We start from the raw sequence: 12041 nt of genomic DNA on the forward strand, positions 1-12041 counted from the left end.
GAAAACCACCAATTTTGGAGATTGTTTTTAGAAAGGAAAATATAATTTAGGGCTCAATCATGAAGGAACACAAACATTTAAAATCAAAAAGAGGAAGAGGAGCTTATTGATCTGACAGATAAGAAATGGTTGAGAGATAAAGTTTATGAAACACAGAGAAGCAAATGATTTCAAGAAAAAGTAAAGTAGGCAAGCTCTTGAACCTTGACTATAAAGATGAGAAAATGAATTAGAAACTCCAGACAGTCCCCAACTTACCATGGTTCCACTTAATGAAGTTTTGCCTTTACAATGGTACAGAAGCAATGCCATCATTATAAACTAGACTTCAAATCTGGAGCAATCCCTACTACATTATTCTTTTTCCCCCCATAATTTTATTGATAAACAAATAGCAATGAGACAGTTTCAAACCAAATTGGTAGGACAGTTTCAGTAATTAACACACTGCATACATTCTTCCTAGTGGTTACTTGCTGTACAAGATGCAGACATGATATCCTATTTACAAACACTATTAGAACAAATCACTCTATTTATCAAGAGAATATAACTATATATGTATCCGAACCACTTTGAATACACAGATGCAAAATGGACATTCATCTGTATACGCTTTTTTTATTAAGTTCCGTTATTTGAATATCATAGCTGTGTAAACTCAGCAAAATATTCTAAAAGAGTCCAGTAGCCCATAATAGTATTGGGTCTTCCGCTTGACTGGCAATGTCAGACTGTTGACCTGAGTCCCCTACAGCTCAACATAACAGCATGGCTTTACTTCTTATATTTCATTTTTATACTTTTCTGCTGGATGGTTAAGACATTACTCTTACAGTGATGGTCAGGGACAAAAATCTACATCTCTTAGTCATCTATGTATTCTTTCAGTCTTTATTTATTTATTGTATTTAGGGAAGGGTCTACAGCACAGGGTGTTCAAGGTCTCACTGCTAGGTCGGACTCCTAGTGATCCGCCTGTTTACAGCCTCCCAGGAGCCAGGATTACAAATAGCGCACCACCACGCCTGGTCTCAATTGCCTTCTCAGCATGCCTGCAGGGAGGTTGGCACCCCAGGCCAGGGGATCGAGCACCTGGCCCCAGCACCTGCTCCCAGGAGCTTTAATCCGCTGAGCTATTTAGCTGGCCCCTTCCTCTTAGTCATCTATGTAATTCAGATAAAAACAATCTAACATTTTGCAGTATATGTGGTTTCTAAGCTATGTTGTTTAGTAGGTTAGGCTTATTAAGTATATTTCTGATTTATGGTATTTTCAACCTATGGTTGGTTTGTTGGGGTATAATCCATGATAAATCAAACAACATCTGTACTGATTTGAATGAGCTATTAAGAGGTCACTATGATGATTACTGTAGCAATTGTGGTGGAGTCAAAGGGCAGAATCTGGACTGTGCCTTGACAGAATTGTGGGTAAAAAAGAGAAAACTGATTTAGACCATTCTGAGAAGTCTCAGCAAAGAAGAGGAAAGAAAATCTAGAGCAGATGATAGATTAGGACTTGCTGTTAAGAAATTAGAATGCTTATATGTCTCAGTTTAATTGTTTTCTTTATTGCTAATAATTTTTTTTTGCTACTACACTAAATTATACAGCCATCATTTATGGCTTAGATTTGGAGATAATGGGGTGAAACTTCTCCCCCAAAATATGGAAAATTGTGTGGTTAATTTGTACCTCCAGTTGAATACTCAATGAAACTATGTAGTAAATGACTATGGATCTGTGAAGGCAGTGGATTAGATATGCAGAAAGTTTGAAAGTCCAGAAAAACTGAGCTCCACTACTCTGCTTGTCTGAGTTGAGTAAAATTTAACCAAATTACTTGGCGTCTACCAGCCTCGCTTTGATTTTTGTGGTTAGCAATGCTAGTCATTTAAGACTGTATTGATTGAGCTATTATGCAGACTTGGAAGTAAAGAAGAATTTCATTTCTGCCTCCTTCATGCTTTGTGCAAATGGAAGAGTTAACATTTTAATAACTCCATTTTATCATCTGTAAAGTAACAAATAGGCTATATAAGCTCTACATGATTAAGAACTCTGACCAAATGGGCTTGCAGTATCTCTTACTTCAATATTAATTTTCATGTACTTTGTAAGTTAGCAATTTAGAATTAGTGGAGAAATTTGGAATATTCTGTATAGAAGCATTATTAAAAGAGCATTCACAGTTGCAAAGAATTAACTCACAAATAAAATTAAGAAAATATCTCTGCTAAACTGTGAAGCACTTACTAGAAAATAGTCTGTTATTAGGACATATGAGAGGGTACTTACCAATGTATTTTAGGTTTTTTGAAAATGGACTGTGGAGTAAAACATCTAAAAGCACAATAGATATGGGTAACAATAGATAAGGGAAAGGAACTGTTCAAAGGGAATGAACAACTGGAATGGAGGAAAAGAGAAAAGAAAGAAAGAAGAGTTAGTTTGGATAATTGTACTGCTAATTTCTTTTCTACTGGTCTGTTGTGAGGAAAAGTAAATGCTTATTTTTTTTTCTTTTTTCTTTTTAATTTTTTGATCAATTTGGCATGCTTACATTTGGTAATCTGAAGAACTACTTATGCAATGTAACAACTATTGTTGAATTCCTTCATTTTGTTAAGTGAAATTGTGTATTATTTCTAAATTTTTAAACTATTTTTAATTCTTTTTTTAAAAAAAAAAAGAACTTTGAGCAATGACACTTGTGGCACAGTATCAGATCCTACAGACTGGACCTGATTTAGGGGGCTCTTGGAAAGATTGTGGTGCTGAAATCTTTGTTTCTCAATGCTTAGGGTTGCTCATTTGGAGCGGCCACAGAGAAGATAAAACAGAAAGCCAAACAGGAAGAAAGAAGAGGCTTGTAGTCTTCAGGGAAGATGTGAAGAGATGAAGCAGAGCAGAATCATTGCCTATAAAAGATTTAATAAAATCAAGAGAGCATAGTGAGATCAGAATGAGACAAGGGCTTCAGAGACTCAAGAAAAGGGGAAATTAAAGCTGCTTACAGGTGAAATGGGCCAGAATGAGAACAATAAAGCAAAAAGAACTCGCTCTAAGAGACCGAATCCTCTTTCCTATTAATGCTATTTTGCTGAATTTACAGATGTATTTTGAGTCAATTTTACTTGTGTAGACATAGTGTATAATTTAATCTCCCATTTCAGGGTAAGAAGGAAAATGTCTGCCTATGTCCTATTAGTGCTATTTAAATTATATAAATGTAACTGAGATATAAAATGACATGATTATAAAATGGAAAATATTAAGAAGACATTACATTCACTGGTATTTCACTGAAAATCTCTTTCATTCTTAACACATGCTATCTCAAGTAGGATTTCTATTTGAATTGTGAAAAAAAACACCCTTGTATTTTGATTCTTTTTCCTTCCCTTACTATTTCCCCCAGGTGTTCTGTAATATGCTATTAAAGATGGTTGGCATCTTACTTTGAAGTGTGCTCCATTTACATACTATTATTGAGCTCATGGAGTGTCTGGGCTGTCCTGAAAATCTTTTATCTTCATTGTGTGCTATTCTGGAGGATTTCCATTTACTCATAGACACTTTGGTCAAACATACTGTCTGGCAGGAGAGAATGGCTGACATGCCATTGGATGGTCCCTTGTCTAGGTGGAATTTCTGGCCAAAATACTTGATCAGTGAGTGTTTTGTAGCATCAGGCAGTACTGCAACCCCTGAGACTTTCCTTAGCAGCCTGCAAATGACACTAGCATTATAAAAGAGTTTTCCAAAGACAGACATTTTTAATTAACCAAATTACTCTAACCGGGCATCGCTCGGGGATATTTAAGGCAGAATTAGTTTCTATGCTAGCCAAGAAGGCTGCTCTGCCAGTTGAAAGGCAAGCACATCCCTCCCTGCCAGCTTGCAAAGATAGGATTCTTGCCGTGACAGCAGATCTACCATGCGCGTTTGATTTAAGGACCTCAATTACCATGCCTTCCTATTTAACATGGAGCAGTGATGAGTCTTAGGGAAAGTGTGGATCTTGAATGTGAGGAGCCAAAATTCTAATCAAAATGAAGCATGTGTGATGAATTTTTGTTTTCACTTTTCACCCAATTGATCTTGATTTGAGAACAACTGGTATGAAATTTGCCAATAATTATGATTTATATTCACTTTGCTGATGAAGGTACCATTTTTAAGTTGCTTGCATAACCCATAATTCTTAAAAAGTTGGGAGAAAGATTTGAAAACCATTTTGACTGCTAAACTGTCCTATTCTGAGTTATCATATGCAAAATGATACTAAAAGCAAACAGGATCTTACTGACTTTTTGCTTTGCTTTTATGAAATACCAATAATATGTAGCCTATTATAATACTACTTATTTTCCTACCTGGCAAATATGTTATTTTTTAGACAACAAATTTCAGTACCATTGGAAGGATTACAGAAGATGCTTTTTCTTGATGAGATATATTTCAAACAAGAACATTTTGCTAAATATCCATCTTTACACAATGTCCTGTGTTTTATGTATGATAAAATAGCATGAAATAAAGCTGTCTGGGCTTAATTCCAAATCTCAGTGCAAAACTAAATTTTACTTGTGTGTGAGTTGGTATACCCATAGATAGACCTTTCACTCTTCTAGGCTTCAAATCTCCTTAGCAACATGGTGGGATTAGAATAGAATCAATTTCGGTGCCTCCTCTCTTTGAAATTGTCATTCCACAAAGATAAGACTTCCTCTCTGAATTAGTCAGCTTTCCATTGGAGACAAAAATACTTGATACCAACAATGCAAAAGAGGAGATGTTTAATTTGACTCATACTTTTAAGGGTTTCAGTTGAGTGCTGGGACTGGATTTGACTCCATGGCAGGAGTATCATGGCAGGGGGCCATGGTACAAGAAAGGTGCTTACATTATGGTGGAAGGATTGCAGAAAAGGGAATAGCATTCTAGAGAACAGGGAGCAAGGAACCAGATATTGTTCCCAAGTTCATGGCTCCAGGACCCATCCAGATGAACTTAGGAGTGTGATTTATTAATTACCTGTGGAACTCTAAAGCCAACCCAATTTAATTATTATAATCTCTTGGGGAAACTGATCATTATTCAAGTAGTACTTGCTGCTTATCTTTTATCAAACTAGCTTTCTTATGATACTCTAAGTGTTCAACTTAGGAACCCCTTTTGTGAAGTATTCTCCCCAACTGTCTATAGTTGCAGGTAATGAAACTTTGAGAATAACAGAAGATATAGTTGCATGATTTTCAGATTCATAGTTGTAGGTCAGAATATGAATGACTGCTTTTGGTTTGGGGACTAGCATAACTAGTGGGACACCAGTGTCTAGTAGGCTCAGTTGACCCTCACCATACACTAATTTCATATTATCACATTAGTAGGGCATTTTTACTTCTAGCTATATAAGGTCTGAGATCATGTTTTCGAGTTCTAAAGATTTCTAGTACATAGTGCATAAATGCTGGTCCCACAGCTCATGACTTAATAAATTATACACCATTATTTTTAATATAAAAAGCTTAAGTGAAAATTATACCTACTAAATATTTCCTCTTCATCACTAAAATGTAAACAGTGTCCTACAAACTCAATGAAAAAGTGATATATAAATAAATCAGTAGGCCTACTGTCAGAAAGTGAAATTCACTCTGGGGTAATGAGTTTAAACTAGATTTTAAATGATACATACATACTCTGGTTTCTCCTCAGAGCATATAAATCTTTCACTTTTTACTAAATGAGGATATAGCTCATAAATCATACAGTAGGTACCCAGCTATTTGGGACTTCACAAATAGTTTTTAAGTACATAATTTTATACTGAATTTCTTACAGGTTTTGTACTTCACTTTGTATACTGGAAAGGAAAAACAACTGAGTATTGAAAAGTAAAATAGCTCAAAAGGCCAATACCATCTCTTGGGGCTCTAAGGTCTGCCTTATCTCTCTGAACTCACAGGCATTTCTTCCTTTCATTGGTTTGGGATGATGGTGCATCCTTTGTGATGAGATTTTGTTGATTATAATCTGATATTTGCCCCGCCCCTCAAATCAGATTGCAAACTTCTTGAAAGGACAAGTTGCTCTACTGCAAGTGTCTCATGACAGTTTGTTTTGTTTTGTCTTGTCTTATTTTCAGTGCTTCACTAATATTTTCTGGGCTCCTGTAGGTAGGGCAATAGATATGTTGTCTATTGGTATTGCAAATTGCTATCAGCAAATGTAAATCTGTTTCCCTCACATTAAATATAGAATTTTTTCTTTGAAATATTGTGATAGATGTTAGCCTGGTTTCTTACATAAGTGTAAGATATTTCAAGATTAAAATATCTTAATTAATTCATCTAAAATAAGTCATTTTTGACAACTGAATATTTTCCTTATCAACATCACAGTCACATTAAATTATAAAGCAGCTTTGAAATTGCTGAAAAAAGGTAGTGGTTTTTTTTATTAATAGTGATTTATGTAAAATTTGTTTAATATCTCTGAAATTCACTTCTCAATGATCCTCATATTTGTAGCCTTCTTTTATGTTTAAAGAATTTTGGGCATTTGTTTGGAGAAAATTATCCCACTCTCCATAAAGAATAATAAGTTAATAAAGTTAAGGAGTATGAAAGAGATACTCTAGAAAAAATGTCTATAGAAATCAGAGTCTCAGGGCTGGCCAAATAGTTCAGCAGATTAAAGGGCCTGCAAGCCAGTGCAGCGGCCTGGTGTTTGATACTTGGGCCTGCTGTGCCAGCACCACCCCCAGAGCGCACTGAGACAGCAATTGAGACTGGGCTTGGTGGTGCATGCTTGTAATCCCAGCTCTTGGGAGGCTGTAACAGGCAGATCACTAGGAGTCCAATCTAGTAGTGAGACCCTGAATACCCTACAGACCCTTCCCTAAAAGACAAAAAAAGGAAGAAGAAACCAGACTCTCTCTTCTAAAATTCAAGGTGAAGGAATAATTTCTCTTACTAAACTCCATTGGTGTGAATATGATAGTTCAATGTGTGTGAATGGTTAATGAGTGATAAGTACCTACACTTTGGACTGTTGGACACCTGGAGCTCTCTTTGGAATTTGAGTATATGTGAGGCTTTTTGAGGAAATAAGTGATGATAAATGCCTCCTAAAAAGTGTGTCTTGTAAAGTCTAAGCCAAAGAACTTTGAAGTTTTAGAGAGGGGAGGAAGAATATTTAGTAGGATTCTTTATAGTATAAATATGAAAGTGATAAAGGTGTATCTTTTTGATTGTTAAATGTACTGTTGACAGCCTCAGCAAGGCAAATAATGAGCTAGACAGAAGTAAGATCTTGCAGAAATAGCATTAGATGCCTTGTTTAATCTTCCTAACAGCCTCACGGGGTAGAGATTATCACTCACCTTCCATTTCCATAAATTGGATGTTTTGTGTTTTAGCAAATAAGAAAGTAAAAGTAAATCTGCTCCCAAATCTTTCCCATTCCAAAATTCATGCTCTTTGATTGCATCATGTTGATTATGCTGAGAAACAAGGTATTTTTCCTTCTACTGTCTGTGCTGTAGGTAGTGCCGTGTACACTGGTTTTGGCACTGTCTCACACACAAGCTTCCAATAACTGCTAGTCACATGGTGACAATTACGCTTGATTAAGCAGATCCAGTAAGTACTTGATCGACTTCTTCCCATAAATGCTGACATTCTGCAGCCAAGGGGAACACAACGCTTGCCATTATTCTGAGCACTCTGGCCATCTCTTCTTGCCCCTCCCAGTGACTCCAGTTCCTGAGATTCATAAGATGAGTGTTCCCAGGTACTTAGAGTCAGCTCACATTCCAGGTTTCTATCCAATACAGATTTAGGGACTTTGAAGTTTTGCAGGTCTGTAAGTCCTGCAGGCAGACAGTTAATGATTTGCTAAAGATTTGTGTGATTTGAGGGGATGCTTTTCAATGTACCACTTTAGCGACTGGTCATTCTATCCCATGTAATTAATTGCTGTGGATTTTGAGGTCCAGAATCCTTTAGACATGTGTAAGTAAGAAATACATGCATTTTAAAAACTATGAATACAAGTTAGTATCTTAGTTATTGACTAAGATAATATCTTAGTTATTGACTATCTCATTATTTTATAGCCCACTGCAAATATGACTTTAGTAATTCAAGTAGCACAAATCTTATAGGAATTGGAATTGCTCACCAAGTTTGATATCCCTGGGGGTCTCTGTTCCCATATTTGACTATCATAATCTATAACATAGGATACTGGTGTAGTAGAAGTACCTTAACACAAGGAAAATTAATTTTATGTAGCACTCTAATATGTACCAGACGGCACTCCTCAATGACTCTCTCCAAAATCACCCAGAGATTCAAGCTCTTCTCTTGTTGAATCCCATTTTCAGAGTTCCTTGGTTCTAGACATACAGACTGAAGGGTGAAAAAAAAGCCCAAGAATAAATAGGAAAGCCTGAGCGGAAGGGAATATGGATCTCAAAGCCATCCCCTTCCTTTACCCACAGGTACTCAAATAGACCTGAGTAGAAGAGGGGTGGAATATGCCCAGGAGATTAATACACACAGTTTGGTGAACACAGGCATTGTCTCTGCCTCATAAGTTATGTGAGTGAGGTTGCCTAGTACAGGAGAAGCAAAATCAAGCAAGCATGAAAAACTTTGATCGTAACAGAATTTTAATGGCTACGGAGAATGGTTTTATTGTTAATATAGGCTTGTGCAAGGAATATATGATCCTAATGTGACTTTTAGGCAGGTTATTTTCCTTTTCACACTTGTGTTCTCTAGTTCTGGGAGAAATCCAGATAAAAATTCTTGATAAGGAATGCTTGGCACCAGGGCCAGTTTTGCAGGCATATGCTCTGTGTTATTGCACATGGCTGTACTCTTCCACAGGCCTGTATTTAGTTTAATGCTGTGATCTTGTAGTCTTAAAATTCTTTATAATTTTGAAGAAGATTTCCCAAGAGGTCATTTTGTACTGGGCCATTATTTTAAGCACTCGGACCATCTCTCCTTGCGTAGCTGATGCTACCTGAAACTCATTCTTTATCAGGGACTAAACCTGATGCTTCCAGGTAAAATGAAGATAAAACATTTAAGGTGGAATCAAGGCTAATTGACCTTTTTAAAGAACATAAATTACAGTGGCAAAACTGCTCCTGAGTGCGTGCGCATGTACATTCACACATGTGAATATGTGCTCGTGTAGAAACCTATATATTTTTAGGACAAAGTTTATTAAGAGCAATTTGCTTTAATTGATATTCACCAAGCATCATTACATTGTTTATTGTTAGCTACTCATATGAAGAGTTGGTTGATGTTATTAACACAAACATTGTTTCAGATAAATGAGTGTTTTGACTTGGATAAATTTCAATTAAGCTGCCTTTGTTGTACAAGTCGTTCCTTTTGAAACTATGACAAAACCACTATAATCTGCCAATTCTGTTACCCGGAATCTGAATACAATTTTGAATACAATTTTCTCCATGAATGTACAAATATGTGCCCCTTGGAATGAAGAATAAGAAACTTACCCAATGCAATGTGCTAGATTCTGCTCCTAGTTCTCTGTGGGCACAATTTCTCTCTTCTCAAACTTAGAGATAACTTGATTGCTGAGATTAACAAGCAAAGTAGCCAAGAGTCTTGAGAATTTCTATAATCTTTTGTCTGAAATAATTTACATAAGCTGCCTGCATGACACTTGCCTGTATTGCTACTTTAGCCTATTACATCTCACAGGGATCTATTTATTTTTAAATATACAAAAGGAACAAACTGAATTGTGAACTTCTGGAGAATGGTGCTGTCTTCCTAGTCCCACTGTCTAATACCACTGGCCAGAGCCTAGGAAATGTTCAATAAAAATGCAATGAAGGAAGGAAAATAAAAGCCACGATTTTAAAAAGTACTTTTCTTTCTGTACGTGGCAAAATATGTATTTCCAGGTCTCAAGATTCCTTGAGAAAAACTCTGCCTGTACTAAATAAAGAAAAAAAATCAGGATGTATTTATCTTATAAAAACACTAAATTTGCATTAAGTTCTTTATCTCATTACAACTATGTTTCAAGTGGAATAAAAGAAAGCATACTCTTACTGAGTGGGAATTTAAGAAACTTGAATAAAAACAGTGTGTACTTATGTGCATATTCATAAATTTATATTGTATTGAAGGATGTTTCTGTTGTTAAAAATCTCATTAATTAAATAAAGACAAATATAAAAATATGTATTTTAAAAATACATATTTTGATAGGCTGTTTTAAACTTACTATTCCCAATACAATATTTTCTCATAGTGTACTAGAAAGTGTCACAAATAGGGATCAATGTCTTCTTGTGTTGGACTGGATTCTTTTGCTTTCTGTATTAGTTTACTGTGGCTGCTCTAACAAGTTAACATAAACTTGCTGACTTCCAGAAACACAAATCTATTCTCTCCTAGTTGTAATTAAAAGTTCAAAATTAGCACCCATTCACTAAATTCAATGCTTTCTGTGGGCCTTTTTTGTTCTGGGAGCCATCTGGGAGGACTCAGTCCCTTCCTCTCTGGCTTCTGGTGGCTGCCAGCGTTGTGGCTAATTATGGCTGTGTCACTCCCGTCATCAAGGCCAACATCTTCAAATATCTATTTTTTCACATGACTTCTCTGTGTGCCAAATCTCCCTCTCCCTCTAACTTGTGATTATATTTAGGGCCCATCCACACCATCCTGGATAATCTCTCAATCTAAGATCCTTCATGTAATCACATCTGCAAAGAACTTGGCTCCAAATCAGATGGATTAATGTGTGTCAGGTTGGGAACAAGTGTTCAGCCTACTCTGTTTGCATTAATGACTAAGTAGTGAGAGCTTTACATTCTGTATAATAATATCATTTTCTCCATGCTCACTGACAAAGGAATAATGTGTGTTGAAGAATTCTAAAGCAAAGAAGACTATGAAGGCAAGACTGTCCATGGAAGTTGGCTTTGGCCATCAGGGCTCTGAGAGGCAGCTCGTACCTTAACAATACACATCACACAAATTAGTGTCAACTGTCTCTCACAAAGCAAGGTCATTAAGCAACTTGTTACTTCTACCTAAAGAATTTATTTTCATTTTTCTTGTGGTTCCGCTTTTTCAGTGGTCTCTTACTTTCACCTATGCTAATACAAACAGTTCTCTAACAATCCTTTCTGATGTATTCCATTTCAATGTAACAAGAAAAAAAATAAATAAATAGTAGGGTTTGATCACTTCTTCACAGATCAGAAAAAAGACTGTAAAAAGACCTGACCAGTGTAGTTCATTTGGAAATGCCATTCCTGACAAAAGAAAAGAATATGTATCCCTACATTCTCTAATAATGGACAGCCTAAGTGCCAGTGACCTTGTCACTGATCAGAGATCAACTTTCTACTTTTTTCCATAACTGACAAAGGCCATCCTAACTATGAAAGTGTCTCATCCTTTCAATGTGTTTTTATTAATCTCCCCCCTGTGACTGTTGTCTTGTCTAACAGAGTTGCTTTCTTTACCCCTATGTAAATATTTTCTGTGTAATTTACAAGTTTTCATAATTCTATGCTTAATCGTTTAAAATAAATCCAAAGTCACCAAAGGACAGTTTAGTTGCTTAGGGTAGAAGGGGAAGGGGGAGGACAAACAAAAATGCGAAGATGTTACATAAATGTCCTCTAGTCTGTTCCCCGTTCCGAGGACTAATGTACTGTAGCGATTCATCAGTCATTCTAATAGTCTTTTAACTTCTGTCAGAAAGCTTACTAAATGATAACATCTTAAATGTTTAATATTCTAAAACATATTTTCATTAATCATGCAAATTATCTGGGCATCCATATTTTACAGTAACCTTTGTGGAGATTAAAAAGCCCAGGGCTTTGTATATGAGAAACCTATGTTATTGAATGCTTCAGGTGAAATACAATTTAAAAGTAAAGAATTTTAAAAGGGAAAATTTGCTACAATAATTCTAGTATCTGTGTGCTAAGAAATATATATGTATGTATGTATA

Source organism: Octodon degus, unplaced genomic scaffold (assembly GCF_000260255.1).
Source record: "Octodon degus isolate 3935 unplaced genomic scaffold, OctDeg1.0 scaffold00106, whole genome shotgun sequence".
NCBI lineage: Eukaryota > Metazoa > Chordata > Mammalia > Rodentia > Octodontidae > Octodon > Octodon degus.